Source organism: Aulonocara sp. 'chitande type north' Nkhata Bay, linkage group LG22, assembly GCF_057382095.1.
Source record: "Aulonocara sp. 'chitande type north' Nkhata Bay isolate Kocher_YH1m ecotype deep benthic linkage group LG22, A_spYH_male_GT1.1, whole genome shotgun sequence".
Taxonomy (NCBI): domain Eukaryota; kingdom Metazoa; phylum Chordata; class Actinopteri; order Cichliformes; family Cichlidae; genus Aulonocara; species Aulonocara sp. 'chitande type north' Nkhata Bay.
Window position 1 is genome coordinate 4,443,227 of NC_141364.1, and position 20,430 is coordinate 4,463,656.

The 20,430-nt window shown below is 43.3% G+C and overlaps 1 pseudogene; it reads right to left on the reverse strand.

Annotated features, from left to right (window-relative positions):
- Positions 1 to 8,990: 8,990 nt before the first annotated feature.
- LOC147303261 (Ig kappa-b4 chain C region pseudogene) lies at positions 8,991 to 11,577 on the reverse strand (annotated as a pseudogene).
- Between the last annotated feature and the right edge of the window lie 8,853 nt (positions 11,578 to 20,430).

A 20,430-nucleotide genomic window follows, 5' to 3' on the forward strand; every position in this document is an offset into this window, starting at 1 on the left:
ACATGAAAAAAATAAAAGTAAGAATAAGAATTAAAAGTGCTACGTAGAAAGATATATACATGAGTGCAGGTGGTGATCAGTGCAAACATGGAATGATGCAGTGAACACAGCGTAGGGTCATGTGTTAGTGGTGGGAACAGTCATACGTTTATTGTTCATGTGTCCGACAGCAGAGGGGAAGAAACTGTTCTTGTGGCGAGAGGTTCTGGTGCGAATGGACCGGAGTCTCCTGCCTGAGGGGAGCAGGTCAAACAGACTGTGTCCAGGGTGAGAAGGGTCAGCTGAGATCCGAGCTGCACGCCCCAGTGTACTGGAGGTGTGCAGGTCCTGCAGAGATGGGAGTCTGCAGCCAATCACCTTCTCAGCAGAGCGCACAACACGCTGCAGTCTCTGTTTGTCCCTGATAGTGGCTCCAGCGTACCACACGGTGATGGAGGAGGTGAGGATGGACTCGATGATTGCAGTGTAGAACTGCATCATCGTCCGTGTTGGCAGGTTGAATTTCTTCAGCTGCCTCAGGAAGTACATCCTCTGCTGGGCTTTCTTGATGACGGAGGTGATGGTGGGCTCCCACTTCAGGTCCTGGGTGATGGTGGTACCCAGGAAGCGGAATGAGTCCACAGAGGTGATGGGGGTGTCAGTCAGGATGATGGGGGGAGTGGGGCTGTGTGCTTCCTGAAGTCCACAATAATCTCCACTGTCTTCTGGGCATTCAGCACCAGGTTGTTGTGGCTGCACCAGGACACCAGACGTTCAACCTCCCTCCTGTAGGCAGACTCATGTGTTAGAGCTCACGTTTATCCTCCAGTATCATCACCATCATTGACACCGAATGTGGGGACATAATCAAAATCGTAATTATAAAACTTTTAAATAAAAAAACTGGAGAATCCGTACCAAAGAGCACTGAAGCTTTTATATTCGGTGTTAACTCAACAATGTAAACAAACACTTTTTCAGTTTTCGCTCCTTTGTTGTGACATATCTCACTTTGTCACTGCAGAATATTGTCATGGAAATATAATCAACAAAGGCTGCAGACACGATGAGCCAACACCTTTTTAATTCCCAAGCAGTTGAGGGAGAGAGGACATTCAGTGGGGCACTGATGCGTGTGTCTAAAGATGAATAGCAGCCCTCTTTAAATACAGTCAAACAGAAGGCATTTCCACAGCTGTTGTCACACCCTTGACCCCTCCAAGAGAGGGAGAGAGTTTACAACCTTGTCTCCTCTTCCAGTGTCACATAGAGACTGCTCCTTGCCTCGTCCCCACATCCTCAAAGACCTGATTAACAAAAGACTTCACCACCTGTTGAATTCTCCCCCTCTGGGTGTCACCAACTTTCTCACGATGCCTGACTTTGTGCAATAGAGTAAAAGCTGAATGCTTCCCCACATGTGAACCTCGAAGTGACCCAAAAGTGATATTACTAAAACATGTGACAAATTCATAAAATAAAAGATATTTCCAGCACATTCCCACTCTTTGGATTACTCTGCTAATCACATCAATTCAGATTACAATTACTTTGTTGAAATAAATGGATTACACGTCTTCTCCTGTTTCATATGTTAGGCTGTGCACTCTCTATGGTAATTCCACGCTGGTTGAAACCCAAAGAAAACATTAAGAGGCTCTAATGTCTGTGTCTCAATCTTGCAGCCCATGTCATCTCTACTTGCTGCCAGCATTATGACGTGAAGAAATATTTAAAAATATTTCAAAATTATTATTCAAAAAATGATTTAATATGAAGGCAACAGGCAGAGTGTTACAGGCATCGCCCTAAAGAATGCAGCCTCATGGGCAGTGTAGTCCGCGCTGCAGGGAGAATGGACTGCTGTACCTGTTATGTGTCTGTGAGCGCGAAGAGGGAGAAAAAGTACGAGCTGTCATCGAGCAGAAACGGGAGCTGGAAGCATGTAAATATAATAATAACCACAGCAGCCAAACAGAGAGCCTGACGAGCCCAGCTGTAAGTAAGCTATTAAGACTCGACTGGACACTGTGTTCGTGTTTTCCTCTGAAACAATAAGTTCTGCTGGAGCAGCCTTTCAACGCCTCTCTCTGTCTCTTACAAACTTGACCCAGACAACAAAGTAAAGCTAGTTTTCAGCTATGAGCCCGACACGAACCCGACGGATTAGCCAGAGGTCCCTTTACTACGGTTCGGAGCCGCGGACCTGTTTTATATATGCGTTTGCAGATCACTGCAAAAAGTGCAGCCTTACCTAATGTCCACCTACTGTTACCCATTTATATTAAGATGTAAAAATCGAGTTGTTATTGGTACGGCAAGTAGCCTTCAGTAACAGTAATAAATCAAACAGCAATAGTACATTCATGTAGTTGTAAAAAGCATGATCATATATTAAGTAATCCAAAGTATTCAGAATACGTTACAAAATACATTTTGGGGCATGTAATCTGTAATCTGTAGTGGAATACATTTTAAAAGTAACCTTCCCAACACTGCAGACACTACATCACAAAACAGAAAGTGACCTGTTCAGGGCATGAAACCGAAGTCTTTCCAGTCTCACAGGTTGTCCTGTTATAAAAATATCAAATTAAAACAGAGATGAATGATTCTGCGCTGTGGGCATGTTTAACTTTTGCATCCTGTGGTCAGCATCATGCATCAATGTGAATCACTGCAAGTTTTTTTGTACTGAGTTTTACAAAACTCTAAAATAGGTTTTGCAAATTGTAACTTTTCTTACATGTAAGCGGTTCTTTGATTTGCTGACAGGTAAGTTTCTAAAACCTCTTTCAGGGTGAAGATTCTCTGAAACTCTGTTCATGTGTTTGAGTAGACAAGTACAACATTTCTTTTCTTCTTCTTTTTTAACCCTCCTCTCGTGTTAGGGTCGGCACCGACCCATTTTAAATTTCAAATGCATAAAAAAATCACATACATTTGTTTATTGTATCAAGGCTTTTTGACTTTGTCAGGAACCTCTATTTCTACAAAATAAAATAAAAAAAATTATTTTCACTAAATTATAAAATGCCCTAGTTGAAATTATGACCTTTGTGTTGTTAGGGTCGGTTTCGACCCAGGTATAATATTATGAGTGTAAAGCAATTTCCCCCTCCAGGGGCAAGGGTACCTAGACCCGGTTTGTAGAGTACGCTTGGGGAGTGTGATTGTGTGTACAGCGTCTCTTTATGTCTGTCTCCACGTTGGTTGAGTGTGGAGTGAGTGCATATGAGAGCATGAGGGTGGGAATGGATGTTTGTGTCTGTGTGTGCCTGTATGTCTGTGTCTATATGTCAGGTTGGGTATCAGACGCCACCTCTCTGGGGACACCTCAGGCCCTCCAAGGTTTGGAGGCCTATCTCCACCCACCACCACTTCCCCTGCCGGTGGCGGACTCCCTCAGGTGTCGGTGTGTTGGTGGTTCTTTGTGTCTGGGGGTGGGCGTCCGGGTACACACCGGCTCACTCCTTGGCGGCCGCTTGTCGGGGCCTGGGGCCTGGGGCTCGCTCGGGCCCCTTTGGAGGTGGGGTGCCCCCGGCCTCTCGGCCTGGGGCTCGGTCACTCAGGCACAGCTGGGGGCCGGCGGAGCTCACGGGCGCGTCACTGCAACTCCCCCTGGCTTCTGCTCCGCGGCTGCTGGGCGAGCCCTCATCTGGGACTCTCCTCAGCTCTTACTGGAACAGTGGCGCGGCTGCCCCTCTGTTGGTCTTCCATGGTCTCTTGTGTTCTGGGGGCCTCTGGATGTCTGGAGTTTTGATCTCCTCCATACCCGCTTCACACCCTGGAGGACGGGGCTGTGGCCCCCCCACACTCCCTAGCAGATCATTACATGGAGAAACCTTTGGAATGCAAGCATGCTGATCCACACAGGTATGCACACATGGGTATTCACAGACGCGGACTAAAGCTTTCTTGGCTGCTGCCTCAAAGCACACTGTGCGCTGTCTATCTTGCGTGCTGCACAATATCGTTTATTATTTAGTAAATATTGATATCTATGACTAGCTAGTTTATTGTGATGGTGCTTTGTTTTCTCTATTATTATGTTGCTCTTTGTTGTTTGCTGTCTCCTCTGTTTGTTTTTTTTGTTTGTTTTTTTTTTTTCTCCATACAGGTGACCCAGGAGTTCTTTTTTTTTTTTTTCTCTCTCTCTTCCCCCCCCTTCTCACAGTCTCTTCTCCCCTTTGGTTTTCTTTCTTTCTCTCCCCCTCTTTCTCTCATTCATTCCCCCTGTCCTATTTATTAAAAAAAAAAAAAAAAAAATGACAAAGGATGAACTGAAGCTCTGCCATCACGTAATGTCGCATACTGCTGTTTCTGATGTCATTTAAAAAAAAAAAAAAAATGAGTGTAAAGCAATAATTAAAGCCAAAACTGAAATCATAAGTGCACTGTCAGCTAAAACACTTACAGCAAGCACCTCTCCTAATCATATGAGCTTTAGGGGATTCTTATTTTGCATGTTTTTTGCAGTATACCTGCACAAAAACGAAACAAAATAAACACGGGCATGTGAGGTGAATTCACTATTTGAGTGGCCATTTGACTTCCAGAGTGCACATTTACAATTTGCAGCATACAAAAAATGAGAAGAAGATTCACAGTGAGCTAAGTTCTGGATCATATTTTTGGTGAAAATGAAGGAGAGGACACAGAGCAGCATAGCGATTCAGATGGGCAGGTTTCTAAGGAGGAAGACAATGTGGACTATCATCCAGAAGACACAGACACATCTGATCAGAGGTGGAGGTCACTGGTGCTGAAGCTACTCCTGCTGAAAGATTCAAGTCCAAAAATGGTAAGATCTTTTGGAGCTCAGTACCTCATGATGTACATGGCAGGGCAGCTGCTGCAAATGTCATCAAAATGACCCCTGGAATCACAAGGTTTGCTCTGACCAAAGTCAGTGACATCAAGAGATGTTTTGAGATATTTATGCCATTGTCACTAGAAAGAATCATCATTACTATGATAAACCTTGAAGGAAAAAAAGTCCATGGCGACATGATGAGGAATACCTGGATGCTTTCATTGTTCTTGCTGGAGTGTACAGATGCTGCAATGAGGCCACTGATCGTCTATGGGATGCATCGACAGGCAGAAACATTTTCTGGGCAACGATGTCACTTCACACATTTGATATCATTTTGATTCAAGAGTCCTCAGATTTGACAACAGAGAGACCAGACCGAGGTCTGACAAGCTTGCTCCCATCAGGGATGTCTGGGAGAGATGGGTGCAGCTTCTTCCACTGATGTTCATCCCAGGGCCAGAGGTGACAGTGGATGAATGTCTTGTCCACTTTTTGAGGAAAATGCCCCTTCCGGCAATATATACCCAGTAAGCAAGGGAAAAACGGCAGAAAAATCTGGGAAGCCTGTGATGCAAAAACCAACTATGCCTGGAATGTACAGATTTTCACAGTCAAAGCTGCGAGTGGCACCCCTGAGAAGAAACAATGAAAATGTGTGGTCCTCCATATGACCACTGGACTGCAAGATCACAATATCAGCTGTGATATTTTATTTTATTTTATTTTTTACCAGATATGACCTTGGACAAGAACCTCACAAAGGAAACTGAGGTGAAGCTGTATCATTGGGAAGTGATAAAAAGCCCACAATTACCCACGGCTATAACCAAAACAAAGGAGGAGAGGACTTTTTCTTTTTTTCAGTTTATATTAAAGGTCTACTGCTGAAAAAAAAAACTTTTTTTGTCTTTTCTTGATGTAAATGTCTATGGGTCGTAATTGACCCGTAACACCATCGATGTCATTTTAGTTATTAATCTTAAAATGAAAAAAATCAATAAAACAGATTTATTTAAGAGATGTGTCCTATACCCCTCAGTAATACTCAGGTAACACAGAAACCTTTTATTTATTAATATGATTCTCTTGAGGTTAATTTTACAATTTTTTTTTAATTGAAATCGAGGGGTATAGTGACAAAAAAAGACCCAGAGGCCCACACCAAAAGTATTAAAACCAACATTTTCATGGATAAGGAAGCCTAACAAGGTAACCAAGAGATGAGAAACAAATTGGATGATAACTTATTGTTTTTAGTATATTTTATAGCTGATTTAATTCACGGGTCAAAACCGACCCGCTAACATAAGAGATGATAACAGAAAGCTAACACGAGAGGAAGGTTAAGTGAACAAGAGGAAATCAGATTTTGTCTTACAAGGACGAATGTCTGTGCCTTTATCTTCAGACATTGTTTGCATGTTTTGTTGGCATTTGGCAACACTTGGGGTTATATCACAAAGTGCTGCTCTGGTTTGATCATGAAACATTTTCATGCCTCTCTCAGTCAATGAACATGTTTTTGTAAAAGATTGCAGAAAATACCCAAATTTAAAAATCCCACACATCCATCAATGTGTGGATGTGTCCTAAAACACAAGAAAGAAAACATTTTCATAAACTGACTGATTAATTGATAAACAGCATCGACTATTTGATCCAACTACTTGTTGTTTTCATTCAGATGATTTCCATAGAGGCACTTTGCATCAGCAGCACCATGCTCCAGTGCTCTGGGAGAGTTTATAGTCCTGAGAGTTGAACACTGGATGACTGACAGCTGTCCTTCATCACAACAGAAGCCACAGAAATCCTCCTCATCAAAAACATGACTTTGATCTGCGTCCTCATCTGGACTCTCCTCTGCTGCTGCTTCACAGGTAAAGTCCAGAGAATCAAACTCCTCTCCTCTATCAACATCTGTCCCTCTGAAATGAAGCCCACAAAACCATGAAGCTGCTTTATGTTTTTGTCTCTGTGTCCTCAGAGTCCAGAGGACAGATCACAGTGACTCAGCCTGGAGCAGTGAGCTCTGCTGTGGGAGCAACTGTGAACATCAAGTGTACGACCAGTCAGAATGTTCATGGCAACAACCATTTAGCCTGGTACCAACAGAAAGATGGAGGAGTTACTAAACTGCTCATTTACCTTGCTAGCACTCGACAATCAGGGATTCCAGCTCGTTTTACAGGCAGTGGATCAAACTCTGACTTCACTCTGACCATCAGTGGAGTCCAGGCTGAAGATGCAGCAGTTTATTACTGTCAGAGTTTTCACTATCCCAACAGTCAGTATGTGTTCACACAGTGAAAAACAGTCGTACAAAAACCTCCCTCAGTCAGACTGAACAGAAACTGAAGTGACTGCTGCAGCTGGAAGATACTGCAGAGACTGATACAGTTCACTGAGGACACACACACACACACACACACACACACACACACACACACACACACACAGAGTGATAGAGTGAAAATGTTAATTTTGCTAAACAAAAAAGAATTTGGAAATTTGTATCTCATTCAATCAAATTTTGACCTTTGACCTCTGCTTCATAGCAGCTCAGATACATGTGAACCAATTCCTGAATATTGCTCATTATGAAAACATTTCTTAAAGAAAGAGAAAAAAAACACAATAAATCACCAAAATCAGTGAGTCACAATTGTCTCCATAACTTATATAAATACTTCAAATAGAAACTTTAAGTCCAATTTTCTCAGGTTTGTAGATTTTTTTCTTTTTTGCTGTTCAATACTAGTCTGATAACTTTGTCTTTGACATTATGTTACAAATACCTATCTATATTACACCTGGCAAAATAGCACAATTAATATACAATGTGAAAACTACCACAGTACATACCAAAGTTCACTATCAGTCCATTTATTACATGAAGAGTGCAGTAATGCAAATATTTATTGTGATGCTTTCAGCAATAAGGGAGAAACAAGTTAAACGTGACAGACAGTTTATGTTATGATTACAGTTGATTTTACAGTTGATGATTACAGATGATTACAGTTTATAATATTTACACATCACCTTGTTTTCATTTCAGTTTGACAGAAATATTAATATAAAATTAAAAATTTATGCAAACCTGGTTTAGTAAGTTTCCACTGGGAATATTCATATTACTATATGAATACAACATCTTTGTGATGTTAACATTCAACCTTATGCATATTTAATTTTTACAATCAGTGTAAACGTAATTTCAAATTCCAGTTTGTTTCCTGCACCAGTTATGTTGGTTACAGTGCTCCAGTACAAACAGTAACAAAAGCAGACAACACAAAAAGTAAGAAATAGCACAATATATAGAATCTATACATATATATAAGTCACCTACTATATATATAAGTAAGTCATGATCACTGTTTACTCACTATTGTTTTGAACAAATAGTTCCATTATTTAACTGTAACACTGCAGCATATATTAAGAGGTACTTATTAATCCACAAAGTAACTAAACATTATGCCGGTAACACAAGTTCAATTGCTTGCAAGCTTCTGCACAGACAGCATGCTAATGCTAAACTAATCAAGAATCCAGGGTGATGTTAAGCTAAGTGAATGGATAGGATAGGGATTTATATTGGCGTGAGGGACTGTAGCCTATAAGTTCTTATTGTTAAATGATAGTTATGAGATGGTGTGTTTCAGGTGATTTTACAGAAAAACACCAAAATAATGTACTGCATTACTTTAAAAAAGTACTCTGCATAATAGAATACTTTAAGATACCTCAACACTGATCATTTGACTCATTCTTATATTGTGCTTTTCTACTCCACCTGAGAACTCAAATTGCTTTATATAACAAGCTACAACATGCTGAAACATTCATTAAACAGCATGCAATGACTTTGCATGAATAACGGCGGTGTCGCTCAATATTCTCAGTAATAAAATCATAATCTCTAAGTTCTTATCAATTCCCCTTCGCACTTACTCTTTAACATAAACTTCGCTTAACTTCATGTATTCAAAGTGACTTAATTCTACTGACTCATGTTGACTTTCTACAGATAGCACACTGGTTTCCAATAAGAATCCTGGAAATCATTATTTAGAGTTTAATATTGACATCACCACAAAAGTAAGACAAACACTCGATTCTTATTTAATGTAGATTTTTTTTATTCTTTAAAACTTTAAACAAAACAATGAGAAATGAGAGAAGAAATTGGAAAAAAAAGCTACAGAATGCAGTGTGAAAGTAAGACCAGCATAAAAGTCACATATAGTTCAGGACTGGGGACACTGGTCTCTCATCAGTGGCTCTGAGACCAGAGTCTGGGAGCCCTGGGTGGCCTCACAGGTCACAGAGCCCACCTTCATCCAGTGGTCTGCAGGGAGCCTCAGGGTGCTGCTCCAGCTGTAGAGGCCGTCGTTCTCCTGCACCACGGGGCTCCTGCTCTCCTCCCAGCTGATGCTGCCACTGCCATCCACCTTCCAGGACAGACTCCAGTCTGAGGGGAAGCCCTTGTTGGCCACACACATGAGCGTGGCCTTCCCCTGTTTCAGCTCCTCACTGGAGGGACCCAGCACCTTCAGGGCGGGGCGGGCATCACCTAGGAAACACCAATCAGCTTAGAGGACAGGAACCACAATTTGATTTTCTCCGTTAAGAAGTTTCTGTCAGGTGTTTTTTCTGCTCCACCAGTCATTCACTCACACATTGTTTCACTTCCCTTTAAGAAACCTCTCATGCATATCAGCACAGAGAGAATCATCACACAGTTTGAGCTGAAATATGTTCAAACTACACTGGAAATAAAAGAAGCAGATGTGGAAACATTTACAAAACTATTTTAGCTTCAAAGTCATCAGTTATCTATAACACATCACTTGTTGGAGATAAGAAACTTAATAGCACTACTTGAATGATGTGGATTAATTTTTTTTACTGCTTACATGATTTTAATGACATTTGAAATGATATCTGCTACAACAGAAACACCAGACGTGCTGCGCACTGTCAAATGCCCATCTTTAACTTCTGGCAATAAAATAAGCAGATATGGCAACAATTATACAAGATGTTAAGCTTGAAAAACCTCCGTTCTGTATAATACACAAGTTTTCTACTTACCTCATGTGAGTTTCAGTCATTTATTGTAGTGCTTTTATGATTTCTAAGCAAATTCTACATTTTTACTGACTAAGTAAAAGACCAGAAATCTTTATCTTCACTCTGTTTAACTTGAGGACAGTTACATTTAATTCATCTTAGAAACAGTGACTGTGATTTCAAACTAGAAAATAATCACAGGCTGATGACAGTTTATATTATTTACACAATGCATCGTCTTTATGTCAGAAATGTTGACATAAAATCTAATTAAAGCTGATGGAGTCAGCCTCCAGTGTACAATGGTTATAATATTACCTCTACATGAATACTTCATTGTTATAAAGCTAACATTTAAACCTCGATGTAGTTTCTTTAAAAACATTATAATCTTACTTCCAACTTGCAGTCTGGTTCCTCCACCAAAAGTCCACCACAGTGATACAAACTCACTGAGCCGCTGCACAAAAACCTCTGACTGTAGAGACACGGCTCTCTGACTCTAACAGACTAAATTAAAACCAAAAGCTCTCAAGAGTTAACCAGACATATATATATCTCAATAATCCTCAAGTCAACTCTGATGTTTTATATTATTTGTTAATATTGATTTTAACATTTATTCTGAAGCTAACTTTGTGTCTTCATGAAAATTGATCTAAAAACTATTTTAATGATTTTTGTTTTCTGGCACACTGAACAGAAAAGTCAAGATAACCACAAGAAAGAAATCTGATAAAATAAAAGAGGTTTAAGTTCGACTTACTTCCAAATTCCAGTCTGGTTCCTCCACCAAAAGTCCACCACAGTGATACAAACTCATTGAGACGCCGTACAAAAACCTCTGACTGTAGAGAGACACGGCTCTCTGACTCTGAAACAAACAAACTCAACTAAATCATTCACTGTTTGCACAGCAGCCATGACTCAGCTGATATGACTTCTTCAAATACCATCATAATAACATCGTACAACATTAGTTTAAATATAGTTTGATCCATAAGCTTTTGGACAATGACACATTTTCACAGTTTTACTGTGTACACAACACAGTGGAATCTGACTCAAAGAACTAGGATGTGACTGAAGTGCAGACCTTCAAGGCCCACCGACTGCTCTGCTCTGGTTTATATTTTGCCTTTCATTGTTAATAAACTTGCTCACAGCTACGCTGTCGTCCGTGCTTGCGTTTGGGTCCAAATCCTCCTCCAGACGATCTGCCTCCCAGATTGTGACATGCTACCTCTATCAGCAGTAACATTATCAGTAAATACTACTGCATAAAGCCCAGGGGGTGGTGCAAGCTCAGGAATCCACAGACTTTGTCCAGCAGCAGCGGACTACGGCCGCCCCGGAACAGTCATGTCAGCTTCTCCCGCCGGAGGTTTTGATCGGCCCGCTAGAGGTTTTGCCCGACCCGCCGGAGCCATCGGCAGGGAGGAAGCGACGATCGCGCCGCCGGCGCGTCACCCCACAGCCGGATATTAGGACTTCAGAATTGCCGGCTGTGGTGAGTGAGAAGGACCCTTTTTCTGTTTTGGACTGTGGGACAGTTTATTCAGGGGCTTTGTTTTGTGCAGCAGATGACAAGGAGAACTGTTTGTTGCCTGTTCATTCTCCTGCTCAGCTGTCTTTACCTCGTTTAGCTGCGCAGCAGCATTCAGCTCGGCCTCCGGTATCCCCGCTAGCCCAGTCATCTATGCCATCTCCGTCTTCACCGACTCCCTCTGTACGGGAAGCTGCGTCTGTGCCTCCGGTTTTGGACTCTTTTTCTAGTACGTATTTTTTGCAGAGAGACAAACACGTTAAAATTGCAACTGTTCCTCAACAGCTGGCTAGTTTAGAGACTGTTACTTGCTCCAGGGCCTCACCAGAGGTTAAATTACAGCCCTCAGCCGACTCTGGACACCTTGGAGGCTAAGAACCCAGCTGAGGACTGCACCCGGCTGTCGCTGCCTGAGCAGGGTCGGTGCTCTGCACACCTGCTGGTTCTGTGCCCGCCAGAGGTCCGCGCACCTGCTGGTTCTGTCCTGCGCCCGCCAGAGGTCCCCGCACCTGCTGGTTCTGTCCTGTGTGTGCCAGGGGCTCCGGTGCCCACTGGTTCTGAGACTGTTTTCGCTGGGGGGCCCGAGAAGCCCGTCCAGCCCCAAGACTCGTCAGCTGAAGGTTCAGGAGAACTCCTTTCTCACCCTCCACACGACTGCCGCCCCAGCCGTGACAACAATAGCTTTCACGGCCCTGGGTCTGTGACCAAGTGTTCTGTGTTTAATTTATATTTCTTGATTATTGTCATTCATGGTTTTAGTTCTCTTGATGATGATTTGTTTTTCTTTTCAGAAGAGTGACCTTGTGTTAAGATGGACACTACGGATAATATTCATTACAGTTGATCATTTACTATTGACATTAATAAATGAATAAGCCGTTCTGTTAAACACTGAATGACTGATCATTCAGTTATGAGTCACCTAAATAATTTCCTAAATTAGCTGTTGGGACAACAAATTTATATATAAAAAAAGCATCAAATGAAAGTTATAAAAAATATTGATGATGTCACACTTTCTATTTCAATCTGTGATCTTATCTGACAGGATTCTGGAGAGGCTGGAGCTTTACCCAGCTGTCCCAGGGTAAGGGGCAGGTTACACATTAACTGTAACTGTAATCCATATGGAAACTGCAAATAAAATTTTGAGTAATTTTTAATATCAATTAATAGGAAACTAAGCAAAAACAGAAAAGACATCATTAATTCAGACAGAAAAAGCACGAAGGATTTCATTGTGTCAGTCAGATGATTTCCATAGAGAGTCACTTTGCATCAGCAGCACCATGCTCCAGTGCAAATATTTTGGAATAAGAATATTCTGAAGAACAAACTGATATATCTGCTCAATACTATGATGGATTGAATCATTCCTGATAAACAGCATCGTCATACTGATCCAAGTCAGTCAGTTCATTTCCATAGAGCGGCACTTTGCATCAGCAGCACCATGCTCCAGTGCTCTGGGAGAGTTTATAGTCCTGAGAGTTGAACACTGGATGACTGACAGCTGTCCTTCATCACAACAGAAGCCACAGAAATCCTCCTCATCAAAAACATGACTTTGATCTGCGTCCTCATCTGGACTCTCCTCTGCTGCTGCTTCACAGGTAAAGTCCAGAGAATCAAACTCCTCTCCTCTATCAACATCTGTCCCTCTGAAATGAAGCCCACAAAACCATGAAGCTGCTTTATGTTTTTGTCTCTGTGTCCTCAGAGTCCAGAGGACAGATCACAGTGACTCAGCCTGGAGCAGTGAGCTCTGCTGTGGGAGCATCTGTGAGCATCAAGTGTACGACCAGTCAGAATGTTCATGTTTGGAGCAACAATCAGCATTTAGCCTGGTACCAACAGAAAGATGGAGGAGTTCCTAAACTGCTCATTTACTATATTAGCACTCGACAATCAGGGATTCCAGCTCGTTTTACAGGCAGTGGATCAAACTCTGACTTCACTCTGACCATCAGTGGAGTCCAGGCTGAAGATGCAGCAGTTTATTACTGTCAGAGTCTCCATAACATTAACAGTCAGTGGGTGTTCACACAGTGAAAAACAGTCGTACAAAAACCTCCCTCAGTCAGACTGAACAGAAACTGAAGTGACTGCTGCAGCTGGTAGATACTGCAGAGACTGATACAGTTCACTGAGGACACACACACACACACACACACACACACACACACACACACACACACACACACACACACACACTGTAATGAGAGATAATATAACTTGAAATAATTGAAATACAGACACAATTGAATACACAAACAAAAGGTATCAAGCTGTGTTGACTTTATCCCCAAAATTTGAATCTGTTCATCTGGTCATAGCGTCACTCATCCAAGTGACTTCTTCAGTCTCAGCTGACTGCAGGTTTCCCCAACCTTATAAACAGGACATTTCCACAATGACTGAAACCAGCACCACTGAGTGAAAAATGGGCTGTGAGGTCAGTTCCTTGATCATTAATATGCAAATTTTCATGGCCATTGATCAGTGGTCTTTGATTATACTATAGTGTGGATGGAGGAACCAGGAGTTACACAGAGTCAACATGAAAAACACACTAACTTCATTTTCTTTTCTTTCTTTCTTGAGGTGAAACGTCTTCAAGCAACTCAAAGAAGTCCAGACGCTTTTTGTTTCCAAGCTCCTTAGACCACGATGACCTTCACAGACATATTTTCTTTCTTTTCCATTTCTAACACAGGTTTACAGGCCCGGAGCGAGGCTGCTCCAGAGGAGAAATCCTGAAATTATTTAAGAGACTTAGCTTTGTCCGTTTTCTTGTTCTGCTAATTAAGTTAAATTGATGCATGGCAAGGACCTTTAACACCAGAGAGTGTTACAGCAAGAAGTCATCCCAAGGTGGAAACTCCAGACTGAGACTGGATGAGAAGTCTTCAAAAAACCAGTGAGAAGCAGGGACCATTCCAGTCACAGCTGAGAGCCCAGACAGAGGTTAAGGTGGAAGGTTGTGCCACTTGAGTTCCTAGCAGTTGTCACAAGAAGTTTTCAGAACCACAGTAATAATCCAAAGGTCGAAAGGATTTCTGTGTTGATGTTGAGGAAGACAACAAGGGTCTATGTACTTTGCCCTTTCAACCTAAAGCTGCGTTGGAACAGAGTGAGGGGTGAAAGAGCGCCCTCCTCCAACGAGAGAGTGCCAAGCTCCAACTGAGTAACGTGCAGAGAGGGATCAGCGATGGAATGTGGATAACACCTGATTAAACAGTCAGGCTGGTCTTGCCTGAAAGGTTCAGTGTGTTTTTCAGTTCTGGTGGTCACTGGTGTGACTTTTCTAGTCATTTTACAAATGATATGCATTTACATGATTCTCCACACATCACAAATACAGGGAGTTGTGATCCTGATTAAAAATGACTGACAAATTACTTGTGCACATTTTGTATGACAGCTAGACTGTTTCTCTAGTACACCAGTTATCTTAGCCACAGTTTCTCATGAATGAACATCATGTTTCCATGTGTAATTTGATATTTTTGGAAGTTTTTTCTTTTTATCATTATTGTTATCTTTTGCATATGGAAGTTTAGGCTATGATGACGATTGGAGATGAACAAAAGGGTGGAGAGGAGAATAGTGAAGTGAGGATGCACATAGTGAAACCTCTTTGAGTGTACAATGGTGTTGATGTGATATACAGAATGTCAGAAAAGAAATGTCTGTTATTGATGTGATTAGCAGAGTAATCCAAAGAGTGGGAATGTGCTGGAAATTTCACATTTGTCACATGTTTTAGTAATATCACTTTTGGGTCACTTCAAGGTTCACATGTGGAGAAGCGTTTCTGATCACTGCAACCAAGATGGCGGCGCGCACAGACGCAGCGGCCCGGAGCTCCTACACTTTTGCACTTTTGGTGGTACTGTGTATTATTTCACACAGTCTGGGGTTACTTCAATACAACAGAGATGATCTACTACAACTAAGCCGTGGAGATCTTCAACTAACATCCGAGTATCTCATCCCCCCGGAGATCGTTAAGCAACCCCCAGGGCTACCCGCAACAGCAAGCCGCAGGAGGAGACGTTGCGAGCGGAGGCAGAAGAGAGGCAAGCGGGGAGGCCTGTGGGCACGGCTAAAGACTAGTCTGTTTAAACCACCACTCCCGATCATATTCCTCTCCAACGCCCGTTCAATCCGTTACAAACTGGATGAAATACGACTGCAGATTGCCACTCGACGGACTTTTAATAACTGTTCGTGCATGATTTTCACTGAAACCTGGCTGGACAGCGCCATTCCCGATGCGGCTATCGATCTAGCAGGCCGCACCGCCTATCGAGCCGACAGGTCTGCGGACTCGGGTAAGAAGACTGGCGGGGGGCTGTGCATCTATATTAACAACCTTTGGTGCACGAACGTCACGGTAACGGAAAAACTGTGCAGTACAGAGGTAGAACTGTTGTTGTTAAAGTGCCGTCCATTCTATCTCCCTCGGGAATTTTCTGCCGTTTACATCTGCGCTGTTTACATTCCACCAGATGCTAATGCTAAGCTAGCGTTAGCACAATTGAGCAGCAGCATCAATAACAGCCTGGTAGCACACCCGGACAGTGTCTTTATTGCGGCTGGGGATTTTAACCACGCGGACCTGAAATCTGTACTTCACAATTTCCACCGTAATGTGAATTGTGCTACCAGAGGAGATAGAACGTTGGACCAGGTGTACACCAACATGGCGAATGCGTACAGAGCCCAGGCTTATCCCCACCTGGGTCTGTCAGACCATCTCTCCCTTCTGCTACACCCAATATACACACAAAAGATCAAGAGCACTGGGATTACAACCAAAACCGTGAGAACATGGCCGCAGGATGCTATTCCGATGCTTCAGGACTGTTTCCACTGCACAGACTGGGATGTATTCAAGGTGCAGGACACTGACAATCGTGTCGCATTGGATAGTTACACCTCCACTGTCTTGGACTACATCTGTTTCTGTGTGGACAATGTAACAACTTGGAAACGATTCCGTGTGTTCCCTAATAATCCACCCTGGATGACACACGGAGTTCAACAACTTATTCGAACAAGGAACAACGCTTTCAAATCCGGGGACTAGGAGGCATACAGTGCTGCCAGGGCCAACCTGAGAAGAGGCATCAAGACTGCCAAGCAGCAGCACAGGAGGCGTATCGAGGCCAGGTTTGAGAACAACACAAACCCAAGGCAGGTCTGGGAGGGCATCAGGGCTATCACGGACTACAAAAGAAGAACACCATCACCCTCAGCCGACAGTTCTACTCTGGCTGAGGATCTAAATCTCTTTTATGCCCGTTTTGACAGGGAGAACACCGACCCTGTCCTGTCCCCTCTCCCCTCAACCGACCCTGCTCCGGTCCTGAGCACTCATGAGCTGAGGCGTGTGTTCCGGAGCATTAACACCAGGAAGGCGGCCGGGCCGGATGGAGTGCTGGGCCGGGTGCTAAAAGACTGTGCTGCGGACCTGGCGGACGTCTTCACCTCTATATATAACACCTCGTTGTCCTGTTCACTGGTACCATCCTGTTTCAAAGCAGCAACCATCGTTCCCATCCAAAACAGTCAAATGTCACATGTCTGAACGATTTCAGACCTGTGGCACTCACCCCCATTCCCGCCAAATGCCTGGAGAGACTGGTCATTAAACACATCAGAGCTGCTTTTCCACCATCCCTGGACTCGTACCAGTTTGCATACAGGGAGAACCGGTCAACCGAGGATGCGATCGCCACAGTGCTGCACACATTACTGAAGCACTTGGAACACAGGAATACCTATGCACGGCTCCTCTTTGTAGACTACAGCTCGGCTTTTAATACCATCCGGCCATACAAACTACGTCCCAAACTCCACCAACTGGGACTTAACTCCTCTCTGTGCAACTGGATTGTGGACTTCCTCACTAACCGTAGACAGAGTGTCAGAGTGGGTAAGAACACCTCTTCCACCCTTGTGGTCAACACCGGTGCCCCTCAGGGGTGTGTTCTGAGCCCTCTGCTATACACTCTCTTCACCCATGACTGTATTTCCTCCTGCGCGTCCAATCTCATTGTTAAGTTTGCAGATGACACTACAGTGCTCGGACTTATATCCAACAATGATGAGACAAACTATAGGACAGAGGTGCAACAACTAGAGTCATGGTGCCACGACAATAACTTGGTCTTAAACACCAAAAAGACCAAGGAGATCATTGTAGATTTCCGGAAGAGGGGTCATAACAACCATCTGCCTCTCTTCATTGGCAGTGAGGCGGTGGAGAGGGTGAGCAGTTTTAAATTCTTGGGGGTAACTGTGACCGAGGACCTGTCCTGGGGCAACCATATCACCTCAGTTGTACGGAAGGCCCAACAGCGCCTCTACTACCTGAGGAGACTGCGGAGCGCACACATTCCCAGATCTCTGATGTTGAACTTCTACAACTGTGCCATCAGCAGCGTTCTGACGTATGGATTTCTAGTGTGGTTCCCCAGCTGCACCAAGGCCGATCAGCAAGCACTCCAGCGGGTGGTGAAAGAAGCTGGCAGAATTATTGGAACAAGTCTGCCAGAGATCAGTAATATCTTCCCCACTCGCTGTCTGAGGAGGGTGCACAGTATCCTGCGGGACCAACATCACCCTGCGCACCACCTTTTCCATCTGCTGCCCTCAGGGAGAAGGTACAGGTCTATACAGGCCAGAACATCCAGACTGGCCAACAGCCTGTATCCACAGGCTGTGAGGCTCCTGAACTCTCTGCCCCCCTCTCACGGACAATAACCATATCCAACTTCTTAATAGCAATGAACTGGTCTGCATTGGTGCATCATATCTTTATTCTCTTCCCCCTCCTGCCCCCCCCCCCCCCCCCTTTCTTAAATAGATAACATCATATCTGATATCATATCTCACAGTACAATAATATTGAATGGGTTGCATTGTTGTATTTTCTCATGTTTCTCAGGTCTTTGTCTGAATTTCTATGAACATTATTGCTAAGGATTGTCTTATTGCATTGGAGTCACACTGGGTTAAATATGTACACTTGGGTTTTAAGGGGTATTTATTATTTTCTTCTTTTTTTTGGGTTGTATGGAAGCCCCAAACGCAATTTCATTGTTCTTGACAATGACAATAAATAAATAAATACTAAATGTGGAGAAGCGTTTAGCTTTAACTCTATTACACAAAGTTAGGCGAGTTAACTTTCGTGAGAAAGTTGGTGACACCCAGAGGGGGAGGATCCAACAGGTGGTGAAGTCTTTTGTTAATCAGGTCTTTGAGGATGGGGTGAAGAGGCAAGGAGCAGTCTCTATGTGACACTGGAAGAGGAGACAAGGTTGTAAACTCTCTCTCTGAGGGTTCAAGGGTGTGAACAACAACTGTGGAAATGCCTTCTTCTTGACTGTATTTAAAGAGGGCTGCTATTCATCTTTAGGCTACGTCCACACTAGCCCGGATAGATTTGAAAACGCTCTGCGTCCACACTAGGGTTTTCAGTCGTTTTCACAGAGTTGTGCATCCACATTGAAACGCTTACATTCCAGTACTGTGCATGGGCTGAAGGAAGGACAATACTCGGTGTATAAATGCTCAATCAACAATCCTGTATTCCATACAATTCAACACTTTAAGAGCACAAACCATCCGGATGGGGAGACATGCAAGAAGAGGGTCACAGCAAGTCTCAAAATGGTGGAGCGTTACCCAAAGCTTTTATAGCCTCTGTTGACCCCACCTAGTCGTAAAAAGCTCAAACTTACCCTCTAACTCTCAGTGAGCCTGTGTTATGACCTTGGCTCCCTGCCTATCTGCTTCCAACAAGGGGGTGAGCTCCTGTGGAATGTGCTCTGTGCTCTCTGCACACAGTATTCTCTTCTTAACTCAGCAGTATGAAATGCCATGAAACAGTGTAACTCACTCACAGTAAATCAACAGTATAGGATAGTACAAACCTATCTAATGAATCTAATGATTTTCTAATGATTCTTTTGTAATTCAGAAGCATAGTGCAAACTAGAACTACAACTACATACTAATTATACTCTCTATAATAAGGAGTATGGTGTGGCTTACAGCAGTACAATGATTCACTCATTTCGATTATAGACACATGATAAAATAATAATCTCACAGCACACACACAAAGGAACCCTCAGACCAAACATACTTCAAAACAAACATCACATTGGGAAGACAGGTCAGAGAGGTAGGCTGATAAGAAAAACAACAAAAATACACAACATGAGGCGAGAGGAGGAAAAAAAAGCTCCACCCAGACTGAGCTTCTGATGGGAGAACAACAAAAAACACCTCAGCACAAAAGCACATGAATCTTAATACACCATAGAAGCACATGACAAGCAACAGGTGTGAGTAAGGGGTGAGAGTAAGTCGGTGTAGACGGCACATCCGGTCCTGCAGCATGCGCTGGGACTAGACCCGCCGTCTGACCTCAGCCTTGGAGATAAGCGTTCAAAGGTGTTTGGAATCCAGGATGGGCGACACAGGATGGGAACGAAGAGTCTACAGAGTCTGTCTTCAGAAACAGAGTTTTTTGTTGGTCAGCTCCAGCTTTGAGACCACAGGTGGCGCCGATATGGTGGCCACATGAAATGATGGTGGTTTCCTTTAGTGCGAACAAGTGCATGTCAATTTTACAGTCGATCTAAATGTCCATCACGGGTCTCTCAATCTCCCATTGGAGATTTTGCGCTCAAAGACCATTTGTTAACTGTCTATAAATTCTACAGGGTTCATGTGAGTCACATGCTAAATATGCTCTGAAAAACATTTTTTAAAGAAGTCCTGCTGGCGTCAGTCAGATCATTTCCATAGAGAGGCACTTTGCATCAGCAGCACCATGCTCCAGTGCTCTGGGAGAGTTTATAGTCCTGAGAGTTGAACACTGGATGACTGACAGCTGTCCTTCATCACAACAGAAGCCACAGAAATCCTCCTCATCGAAAACATGACTTTGATCTGCGTCCTCATCTGGACTCTCCTCTGC